Genomic DNA, 12,602 nt, shown 5'->3' with positions numbered 1-12,602 from the left:
TTTTAAGAATGTTTTTAAATTATTGTGAATTTGTTGCTGAATTAATATTACATTCCAAATAATTACATAGAACTAGCCACATTTTATTATATATGATCTCAATGTAGGAAGACAAAACGTTCATCTTATTCAAATTATGATGTGACATTTGTAAATCTTTCATCCTAGATCCATATAGATCCATATATGTGTATATATATATATATATATATATATATATATATATATATGTGTGTGTGTGTGTGTGTGTATGTGTGTGTGAGTGTGTATAACAAGGGTATATTTTTCTAGGTGAGGTAACTTAAAGATTATGTGCAACCATTTTGCACATACCTGCAGTTTTGCTCTTTCTTCTGAGATGGCAGGATGGATTCACACTCTGAAAATCTAATTTACTGGATACTATGTTGTTTGTTTTATTGATATTGCCTACTCACAAACTTTGACTCTTTACTGACCTAAGAGGGCAGCACTTCCTAGCTTTCATCATCACACTTGTCACTTTGGTGATGCAAAGTTGGGTATTTCCCGCACTTCTTCAGTAGAAGGCTGACTGTCTTTTCTCTCTCTCTCTCTCTCTCTCTCTCTTTCTATTCTAAGGAATCTGCTAGTGACTGGCCTCTTTGTAGAGGTAGCTTTCCCTATCCTAACTTCTAGGGTCTTGTCAAAGAGACAGCTGGTGATCCAGCATAATACATAGGGTTTTATATCTGTATCCATGAGTTTTTTTACCATGGCCTAGTGTGGTATTATATCAAATTCCTTAGGTCAAAGTAGGCAATATGTACCATTTTGCCCTCATCCATTGCCTTAGTGACCTTCTCAAAGATGTCCACCAGGTTGAGTAGGCATGGCTTCCCTTGATGAAACCTAGCTGGGTTTGATGCAGTGTTTCAAAGTTTTCTAAGTCCTTGTTAATCATTTCCATGATAATTCTTTCTATGGTGTTGCATAAGACACTAGTCAGACTTATGTGTCTGTAGTTCCTGGGATCCATTAATGGCCCACTCTTGTGCAGAGGGATGGTAGTTGCAGTTCTCTATTTGCATGGCACAATGCCTATCTTGAGGCTATGATTAAACAGTGACTTCAATGGTCCTGATAGGTCATGTTTCAGGTTATTTAAGAGACATTTTGGGATAGTATTTCAGACCACCAGTGTAGTGTTTCTGGCCTTAGAGAGGGCATCTAGGGCTTGCTCCTTAGTGATAGTGTGGGAGGTGGTGGTTGTAAGATGGTACTTCTGGGGGAGGGCCAACCAGGCGAGAGAGGAGATAAACTGGAGCCAGATTTGTCAGCGAGCAGATTTGTTCTATCTTCCAGCTCCGTGTAGTTTCCTCCGTGTACAAGCAATTTCTCACACTGTTGTGTGCTTCCCTTGAGGTTTCAGACATAACTAAATGAAGCCTTGTGGCTGCCTTTCATCTGGGAGGCTATCTTTACCTCAAATTTAGCTGTAGTAGACTTAATTTGCTCTCTCTCAATTGCTCATTTGTTTAGACTGATGAGATTGCTTTTATCATGCTGGGCATACCACTTCTTAATCCTGACTATGAATTTTTTTCTTTTTGTTTACATTGGATTACACCATTTTTTTAGTTGTTTCTGGGTTTATTTCAGGTAGACACAACTGTCTGTTTGCATTTATCAGCGTGACTGTACAGTGTTTCTATGAAAAATTCAGCATATGTATTTGTGTTCTCAGGGTTTGAGGAGACTTACAATTTTGACAGCTTATCACTTAGTAGTTGGAAGTTTACCTTAGAATAGTTCCTAGGTATTACATAGTTAGCCAGGTACACATAACTGATTTTTATTATGAAACAGACAGCTTTGTGGTCTGACCTTATCAGAGAGGACACTGCTTTAGGATGTGTGCAGAATTCTTCCATGTTTGTGAGTACCAGCTCGAGTATGTTTGCTCCCTGAGTGGGCATATGGACTACCTGGCCCATGGTGTTTGTATTTACAATGTCCACTCATTTCTGGGCCTGCAAGTTTGGGGTCATATAAGTATTCAGTTTATAGTGGGACAGTTGAAGTCACCCATGAATATGGTATTGGGTTGAAATTTGAGGGCCTCCAGTAATTCTATATGTGGGTTAAGGGGTATTACATTCAGATAGCGACTTACAGCTGGCAAGGATATAATATCAGTCTTTGACATGGAGAAGATCAGGCACGTCATCCTGTTTGACTGGTATTGAGGTCAGATGGTTGTTATAGACTGAGACACCTCCAACTTTGTTCCCTGCCTGTGGAATAGTTGGCTTGAACATGTAATAAGCATTGTAGCCCTACAATGCTGGGTGCTCTCTTTGACTTTAAAACATATCTCAATAATTGCACAGATGTCCACACTCTCCTTAGCCATAACACACTCTTTACTCACTGATTACTCTATAATTAATGTCCATCTGTAAAACTCATTGATTTACTAGAAAATCAAAACTTTTACTCAGGTTGGACAGGGTAAAACAATGAGGCAAAATCAGGGGTGTTCTGCAAAATGCATGGACAAATGAAAAGCAAGAGACAATGACATTAGGTAAAAGCAAAGGCAGTTGAGATATATAGACTTTGTGCTGCACAGGATGTGCTTGTGTGACAGTGAAACAGAAGCAGCCTTCACATTTGTTTTCACATACAATGAACACAAAATGCATGGGGGGGGGGGGGTCAAAGACCTGATTAACCAACAACTTGTAACTAACCATAAAATTAAAAATTAAACAAGAAAATACAACTATCTGAAAGTCTCCTCTCTCTAAGTCTTGCTCCCTCCTGCTGACTAGGTAAAAGACTCTGATGACACCAGAATGATGTCAGAACATCAACAAGGAAGTTGAAGTTCCTGCACAGCAATCAATGAAGTTGCAGCATGTTATAGCTATGGAGGGCAGTTTTTGTTAAAAGATCATCCTTGAAAAGAAAAGTAAGAATGCAAACTTAAATGGCAAAAAGATACCCAAGGTACGCAACTACTGAGGAAAAGTATTTTGAGAACAGAGAGTCTACTTCAATTTTGTCAGCATGTACATGATATTTAATGCCTCCTTTATCTCTTGTTCTTACTTAATGTACAAGCTACTCTACGTTTCAGCAGATATAGATATAGATATGGACATAGATATAGATATAGATATGGATATAGATATAGATATAGATATAGATGTGGATATGGATATAGATATAGATATAGATATAGATGTGGATATGGATATGGATATGGCTGTAGATATAGATATAGATATAGATATATAGATATAGATATAGATATAGATATAGATATAGATGTGGATATGGATATGGATATAGATATAGATATAGATGTGGATATGGATATGGATATGGATATAGATATAGATATAGATATAGATATGGATATATATATATATATATATATATATATATATATATATATATATATATATATATATATATATATATATATATATATATATATATATATATATATATATATATATATATATATATATATATATATATATATTGATATGGATATAGCTATAGATATGGATATAGATATAGCTATAGATATGGATATAGATATAGACATGGATATGGATATATATATATAGATATAAATATGGATATGGATATGGATATAGATATGGATATAGATATAGATATAGATATAGATATAGATATGGATATAGATATAGATATATATAGATATAGATATAGATATGGATATGGATGTAGATATAGATATAGATATAGATATAGATATAGATGTGGATATGGATATAGACATAGATATAGATATAGATGTGGATATGGATATGGATATGGCTGTAGATATAGATATATATATATAGATATAGATATAGATATAGATGTGGATATGGATATGGATATAGATATAGATATAGATATAGATATAGATATAGATATAGATGTGAATATGGATATGGATATGGATATGGATATAGATATAGATATAGATATGGATATATATATATATATATATATATATATATATATATATATATATATATATATATATATATATATATATATATATATATATATATATATAGGTATTGATATGGATATAGATATAGACATGGATATGGATATATATATATAGATATAAATATGGATATGGATATGGATATAGATATAGATATAGATATGCATATAGATATAGATATAGATATAAATATAGATATAGATATAGATATAGATATAGACATAGATATGGATATGGATATGGATATAGATATAGATTTCTATCTGGAGCATTTCTCCCCGGGCCTCCGTTGAAAAGTTGGCTTTGTTCCTGGTTAACAAATGTTAAAATAAAAAATAAAATAAATAAATAAAAATATAGATATAACTATAGATATAGATATTTGTTAGATATAGATATGGATATAGTTATGGATATGGATATGGATATGGATATAGATATAGATATAGATATAGATATAGATATTTGTTAGAAATATATAGATATAGATATAGATATAGATATAGATATAGATATAGATATAGATATAGATATAGATATGGATATGGCTATATATATATAGATACAGATATGGATATATAAATAGATATTTTGTGAAGTAAAACCATTTTATAAGTTGAACTCTGTCTTCACACTAAAGAACTTATTATCCCAGGTATCAATTAGGAAATTTATCCCTTCTAAAATTGTGTTATACTTTCCAATTCTCATGTCATCCCAGTTCTGTTTTAATGTTATTCCTAGATATTCGTGGTTATGTGTATCCCAGTTTAGGTTATATCCAGGTAAACTACTCTTATTGCTTGTTTTATAGTGATAGAGTTTGTATTATTATTGTTAAAGTGGAGATGTGAGACAGTCTCATTTTTTTAAGTATTTTATTTATTCCTTTTAATGAAGCAGCCATAACAATAATTGTCAGCATTGTATAATCTGCAAGCAAAAAAGACATTTGTTTTATAGTTTTCTCCTACTTTTATTCCTGAAATTTTTGAACTTGATTTAATTCTTGCTGCTAAGTTTTTCACTGCAAGGGTAAAAAAGTAAAGGAATAAGGCACACCATTGTTTAGTACTCTTCTTCCTTTCTATGTGGCTCAGTATATAAGCACCCATTTTGCATAAGCTTTATTATCTTATAGGTTTATAAGTTCATGGGTTCATAGGTGTATACTTGGCTAATGACCACTAGGGCTCTTATAAGCCTAGCCATGCAGCCCAAATGTGACCAACAAATTAGATTTTTTATGGGTGGTGATTTAGTGGCTGCCTCTGTCCATCAGTTTCTTAGGAGTCTGACCATGGGTGAATTTCCAATTAACCATCTATTGGACAAAGTTGAGCTTCAATAGGGATAGAGACCAACTCTGGCTCACAAGGATGGGGAGCCTGTTCCAGAGAACTGGAATTCTCTAAGAAACCAATCTGTCTCTCCAACCCATCCTATTTACGCTGCAAACAAAACGTAGGTCTTTTTGTCTAGTAATTCTGATGCTGTTTGTTTTGTGGATGTGCAAAAGGTTCATCAAAACAGGGTCCAAGGATACCATGTATGCCAGGCAAAGATCACCTCTAAGAAGTCTTTATAATACCAAGTAAAGAGACAAGGCTTTGAGATGATCTGCATAGGACATTGTGTTTACTCCCTCTATTCTTTTTATAAGGAACCTTTGTGGATATTCCAGTTGCTGCATGTGGCTGGCCAGATACATACCAAATAAGGCATTATACACTTATGATGGGTCTGATGAGGGACGATTATAATGATATGATGACCTCTCTGAACCTAGATGCCATGCCCTTGCTTATACGTTGAGCAACATAGAAGGATTTTCTTACTACCTTGGGCACATGTTGTTCGCAGGCTAGGTTACTATCTACATGGTCTCCTAGATCTCTGACTAGTGAATCAACTTTTAATGGTATTTTATTGATGGCATACTAACCCAGGGAGGTAGACTTTCCAAAAGGTACAATCATGTATTTATTGGTATTCAGTTTTAAGCTATAGCTTTGGCACCAATCATTTGTCTGCATTAGACCAAACTGAAGGGTGCTCTCATCATGGGGGGATTCAATGACCACTCCCAGTTTGCAATCATCTGTTAACTTGGTTAGCCAAAGGCCTTTGACATTGGCTTTGAAAACTGAGAAGTAGATGCCAAAGAGGAGTGGTCACAGCACAGCGACATGGGGAACTCCACTGGTGATCAGACTCTTTGTGGAGGTGGCCTCACTGATTCTAACCTTCTGCATCCTATCAGTGAGCCAGCTAGCTATCCAGCATGTTATACATGGGTTTATGCCTAGTGCTGTATGTTTGTTGAGAATGCCCAAGTAGGTTAGTGTATCAAATGATTTAGCTATATTTAGGTAGACATTATGCACCATTTTCCCCTCATCCATTGCCTTAGTGATCTTTTCAAAGAAGTCCAACAGATTCAGTAAGCATGACCTTCCTTTGCCAAAGCCAAACCGGGATGGATCTGGTGTTTGGAGTTCTCTTATATCCTTGTTGATAATTTCCTGGTAGTACTGATAGTTCTTTCTATGGCTTTGCAAATAAGACTAGTCAGACTAATGGGTCTGTAGTTTCCAAGATCTGTTGAAGGTCATCCCTTATGAAGGTAGGTGACCATCACAGTCATCCATTCATATGGACTAAAGCCAGTTTTAAGACTATCTCTAAATAATGAATCCAGGGGTCCTGATAAGTCATATCTTAGACTATTAAGGAGTCATCCTGGTATGTTATCAGTGCCCACTGAGGCCATATTCTTGGCTATACTGAGTGTAGGCAGTACATGCTTCCTAATTATAGTTGAAGAGATTATGCCTGAGGGAAATTTTAATGGAAAGTCTGGGGATGGGGGGAGTAAGGAGTAAAGTTGGGAGTAAATTTGTTGGATAATAGGTTTGCTATATCACCGGGCTGGTTGAATGTGTCACCATTAACCAATAGTTCAGCATACTACTGTGTGCTGCCCTTGAGGTTTCTGACATAGCTGTAGAAGCCCTTATAGTTATCTTTCTCCTGGGAAGTTATCTTAACTTCAGGGGTGGCATTGCTTAACCTAATTAGCCCACTTACTTGCCTGTTCACTTTGTTGAGAGAGTTTCTGTCTTTATGGGAATTACCCTTCCTGATTTTTGCCATGATATTTTTTTTTCCTTTTGTTGTATATCCTGTTTAACTTGGGATGCCAACAGTGCAGCTTGTTTCTGGCACTAGTACTGAACTTACTTCTGGTAGGTACAAGAGCCTCTATGCAGCCATTGACATGATTGTACTGAGTTTCTAAGAGCAATTCAGCATAGGCTGTTGTGTTTTCTGGGTTTGCAGGGGCACTGAATTTTGACAAACCATCACTTAATAAAAGGTTATTTGTTTTGGTATAGTTCCTAACTATTACTGGTTTTAATGGAATTATGAGTTGATTTTGATTTCAAAGGAGACAGCTTTATGGTCAGACCATACCAAGGAGAATAAGACATGTGAGTGTGTATGTGTGTGTGTGTGTGTGTGTGTGTGTGTGTGTGTGTGTGTGTGTGTGTGTGTGCGTGTGTGTGTGTGTGTGTGTGTGTGTGTGTGTGTGTGTGTGTGTGTGTGTGTGTGTGTGTGTGTGTGTGTGTGTGTGTGTGTGTGTGTGTGTGTGTGTGTGTGTGTGTGTTTGCAATGTTCTACCATATTTGTAAGCATGAGGACCAATATGTTAGAGCCTCTTGTGGGTGTAGCCATTATTTGGTCAAGGGTGTTTGTATTTATAAAGTTCAAAAAGCTCTTTGCCTGTATATTTTAGGTTATATAGGATTCCCAGTACATACAGAGAAGTAATTAATGTCTCCCATGATCAGGGTGTTTGCTTGGATGATGAGTAGGTCCAAGTATGCATTATGAGGTTATAGGATGATCTATAGTTGGTTAGGATATGATATGAGATTTTCGCTATGGTGATCTGCATGTGGAAGAAGAGCAAAATGTCATCCTATCTGAATACCCTAGAAGTATGTTTGTTATTACCATCTCCTTTAGCCATTGTCTGTGTAGCTACTGGTCTAAAGGTTTGGAAGACACTGAAACCTTCCGCTGCCAGTGTAATCACTACCGCTTGAAACCATGCCCCAGTAACCGCACAGATGTCTATATTCTCAAGTATAAGAAGGGTTTGGAGGGAGTGCAACTTTTTATTTAGGCTCCTGGCATTGAGTGGTAATACCTTGAGGATCAACTGAGTTATATTTTGCTATGTTGGTAGATTTTTTAATTTAGCATTGCCTAAAAATGCACTTTGGGGTAGATAAAGTGTGGTCTGTTAACCATGTCCTCCCTAGTTGACAAATATTGGATCCCCCTTAGAATGACATCAGAAAGACAGCCAGTTGTTGAAATCAATCATTTTTTGCTCATATCGTGGCATCATCCTCATTGACGGTAATATGTGTCTCAATACTAACTTATACCAGCCTGAGACACATAGTCTGAAAGCATACTTCTAAACTAAACAGATTTTCGCAGAACGTCCAGATTTTTTTTCTCATATTTTTGGTCCATTTTTCAAATAATTGTGTTTTTTTCTGGTAAATTAGTGTCAAATCATTGAAGACTGAAGTTGAAAAATAATGACAGACATTTGAGTTTCAGAGTTCATATAATTCAAACAATCCATGATAATGTAAAACTTGTTATTCTATCAAATTTGTAAGTTTGCAAGAGCAATATTTACAAATTCTCCCTATTTTTGGGCCTTTGTCCCACTTTTATTGATGGTGTTGTCCAGATTTCTTGCTCTAAGAGGTTGAGAGGTATGTCTGAAAGCTCCATTGTGTCTCTCTTCATATAGTCTAGGGGCCTTCATCTCAGGCCATTTACCCCTACATGGACTATGATGGAATGCTATTGGTAGTTGTGGTATAAAGATTGGAGTACGTGCATGATATGGCAGTTTCTGGCTTCAGATAAGCAACAAACAATTGTCTTCCCCTTGTTCCACCTGGTTAGAGGTACATCAGTATATCTTACAATGGAGTCCCCTATGATGAGAATACTGGGAAGTGTGCTTGCTTGCTTGCCTTAGGGGCTTAGTGTTTGGGGTTCCATTGTCACTGACACCATATGTGATCTTTTTGAATGCCTTTGGGCTTGCTGAGTCATATCTCTGACAACAAGTGTTCTAGGCAGTCTTTGTTGTTTAGAAAGATTGTTTTAAAGTGCTTCAACATTTATTAGTCAATGTGTGTGCTGTGTGCTATGTGAGGTAGGTGTTGTGTGTTTGTGATTTTAACAGCCTGAGGTGCACTTGCATGCAGGAGTTTAGCCTCCAGTGTCATTGTGTTAAGTACACCTCTCACATACTGTGTCTGCTTCTTTAAGGATTGAGAGTCTGTCAGTAAACATGAGACAATTGCTACATTGTCTCAAGATGCCCATATCTACCAAGATTGCTATGAAGAAGTTACAAAATTGCATATCCATAATGGCCAGTCCTTTTTATTTGTGAGCTACAAAGGGGTGGTGTATTGCCAAGAAGACTATTAAGGGTGCTTTGTTAGTGCAGCCTAATAAGGTTGCTTTATTGGGGCAGATTATGCTTAACACTACTAAATTATAACTTTAAAGATAACAAAATACTGAATTCTATTAAATCTGTAGGTATAGCCACTTGAATTCAACTTGCTGTTTTAGGCTTGTTGATTCACAAGATATTTGTGCTATATTGCCGCTTTACAGAGTACAGTTTTATGGACCGTTCTACAGTGAAAATTTGCTTTCTAGGCCTTTGCTACTGCTAAACCATGAAATACATAAAATTTATAGCAGCACGAAAAGAACAGATAACTAACTTTAAAGCACTCTGGCCAATAAAATAACCACACTATGAGTCCCTGTGTGCATTTCCCAACTCAGATAGACAAGCCTGATATCTCCTGCTAAGATGAATAAATCCAGTCCTCTTAATTTAAAAACACAGTAGAAGAGACACACTAGTGCAATGCTACCACAAACCACTAAAACAACTATCTGGAAATCCCTTGCTGAAGGAAATTTCAAGACAGTCTTACACCAGTTACAGTGAGAGGAAGAGAAAAAGTAATTGTTTTACAAAAAAAGTCAGTGAAATGCACACATAAAAGCAAAAAACAGTAATGATCACTTCAAATAACTCAATTGCGATTTAGCAATCAAAAGCACTTAACTTTGCCTGAAGGCATTGAATCCAAGTCAATCACTTCTGAAATACAAGCTAGCAATCCAAACTTTCCTGAGCTTTGAAAAATAAGCAGCAGACAGTATGTAGTAAAGGAAATTTACTCAGTAATGATACTGGTTTGCTGGGTGGATACACAGTATAATCCATACAGGGAAAACAATGGGTGGAAAGAGTATAAACATAGCTAATACAACAGCTAATAGCAATGAATGAGGGGAAGAAATGAGTTTAGAAATCAATTATCATACTGGGTGGAAGCCACAATCAGCAACAGCCTTATAAACAAGTAGGCTACCTAGAGAATCCTGAAATTAAATAAAGGCAATACTGGAGCTCCTTCAGAAACTTTAATGTGTTAGTGGTGGATGGAGCAGACACAGAATGCAACTTTAAGTAGTTAAAGATAAGCAGAATATAAAAGTACTAAAGCATATACTAGGGAAGCTCACAATTGACCTTCTACTACAAGTTTATGGCACCAGACTATACAAAAACTTACCAGTAGCACTGTGGAAGCAAATGCAATAACAAATGATTAAGGCTCAAAATCTGGTACAAATCTGTATTAAACTGCAAGAGCATGGTCCAACAGGATTTAAAATACAAGCATGTAGCTTTTACAAGTAATTCTACTTGTGGAAATAGAAATGCAGAATAATGCAGAAACACAATCTTCCCACAGCTGGTAATTAAAATACAAGGCTAAAGTCGCAGAATAAACCAAAAAATACAAACAGATGGAATGGAGCAGGAAAGAGCAAAGTAGTATTACCACACCATAACTATAAGAGCAACTCAAATACCTATTGAAATTGTTAAAATAATGTTAGTCTCTTTCTCTTTTTTTTGAAAAGCTAGTCACCTACAGTTCCATACCTGTCCTTGTCTTGGATAAAAGAATATCTCAATATATACTCTTGATTAAAAAACTACATTTAAGAAGAAGATGCTAAGTAGTTGGCATAATAGTACCTCATTGGTACAAGGTACAGGGTTTGATTCTCACCTTTGGGAAAGTATAGCTAGGCTTTAAAAAAGCCCCCTCAGTTAATTAGCCTAGTACATACATACAAACATAAAAACAACCCAAAATGTTTTTGTTGATCACTACAAACAAAAACTACTCCACCCTGGCAAGATCACTAATCCCTTTCCAAATCCACAAAATGAAACAGACTCTATCTCCACCAAGTTTAAATTTGAATTTATATGATCAATATTATTTCTTTTATCATTATTATTTCTCTTTGACACTAATACATCTACCCCCTCTATCTCTATCCAATCAAAACCATCCACAGCTTTTCAGTTTTAGTCCAGTACTTACCTCGCTCATAAAGAAGTTGTACCTTACACTAAAAAGTACTTCCATAGCAGTAGACCAGCTACCATCAGACTATCTAAAAATGGTCAAAGAAGTCATAGCTTTCCCTGAGCCTATACTAATTAATAGGTCCATAATGGAAATATTCTCTCCCCGTCTACAAAATATTAGAAAATGCATTCATATGTGGCTGATGCAATACCTAACCTGAATTATACCATGATCCTCTGAAAACACGCGCTGATTGGCCAGCGTCAGTTGTTGATGTAATATTATTTATACCAGAAAAAAGGCGCCGACTTTTCCACTTTTATATAATCGTATTTTTAAAATAAAAGTTCTGTTGTTGTTAAATGGGTTTATGGCGAGCTTAAATTAAAAAAAACAAGCAAACGGAGATTCTTTAAATTATTTTAAATTCGTCTATAACATGTAATACTATAATAAACAGTGCGTTTTAACGGAGTTGAGTCAGAAAGCGTTGTTTTTTTTATCTTTCTTTTTATTTATATGTAATACATAATGAGTTTAACATGGCGCGGTGACACAAATAACTATTTTAATTGTCTCGCTTTCTTTAAATTAATTTTCAATGTTAACATATTTTTAAACTAGATAAACACAACGGAGATCTTAGATCTTGTTTTCTCTCGTTTAGCCTCCCAGCCTGCCCTGATGGCCGCGGATCAGAAGTATCTGCCGACCGTGCCATCACAAACAGGCAGTAAACAGGTAGGCTAGAAAAGTAATATATTCTCTTAAGAAAATAATGTCATTTGGGTATAATAAACTAATTCAGTGGTAATTGTTTGGTCCGCGACAGCCACGCCACCAAACCACCCGTTAACAAACCAGCATTTAGCCCACCAAATAATAATCTGCTCTCAGAAACACAATCTGGCTTTAGTCCTAAGCACAGCACCACTACTGCACTATTAAAATTTTTCAGTATAATAAACCAACATAGAAACAATGGTCTGTTTGTATTCACCATGTTTTTAGACTTGTCTAAGGCATTTGATATTGTCTCAGACCAACAATTGCTCATTCAACTTTCCTCAATAGGACTTTCA

Source organism: Protopterus annectens, chromosome 2.part0, assembly GCF_019279795.1.
Source record: "Protopterus annectens isolate FY-2018-M chromosome 2.part0, PAN1.0, whole genome shotgun sequence".
NCBI lineage: Eukaryota > Metazoa > Chordata > Ceratodontiformes > Protopteridae > Protopterus > Protopterus annectens.
The sequence above is the reverse complement of the archived record's forward strand: the minus strand, read 5'-3'. Positions refer to the sequence as shown.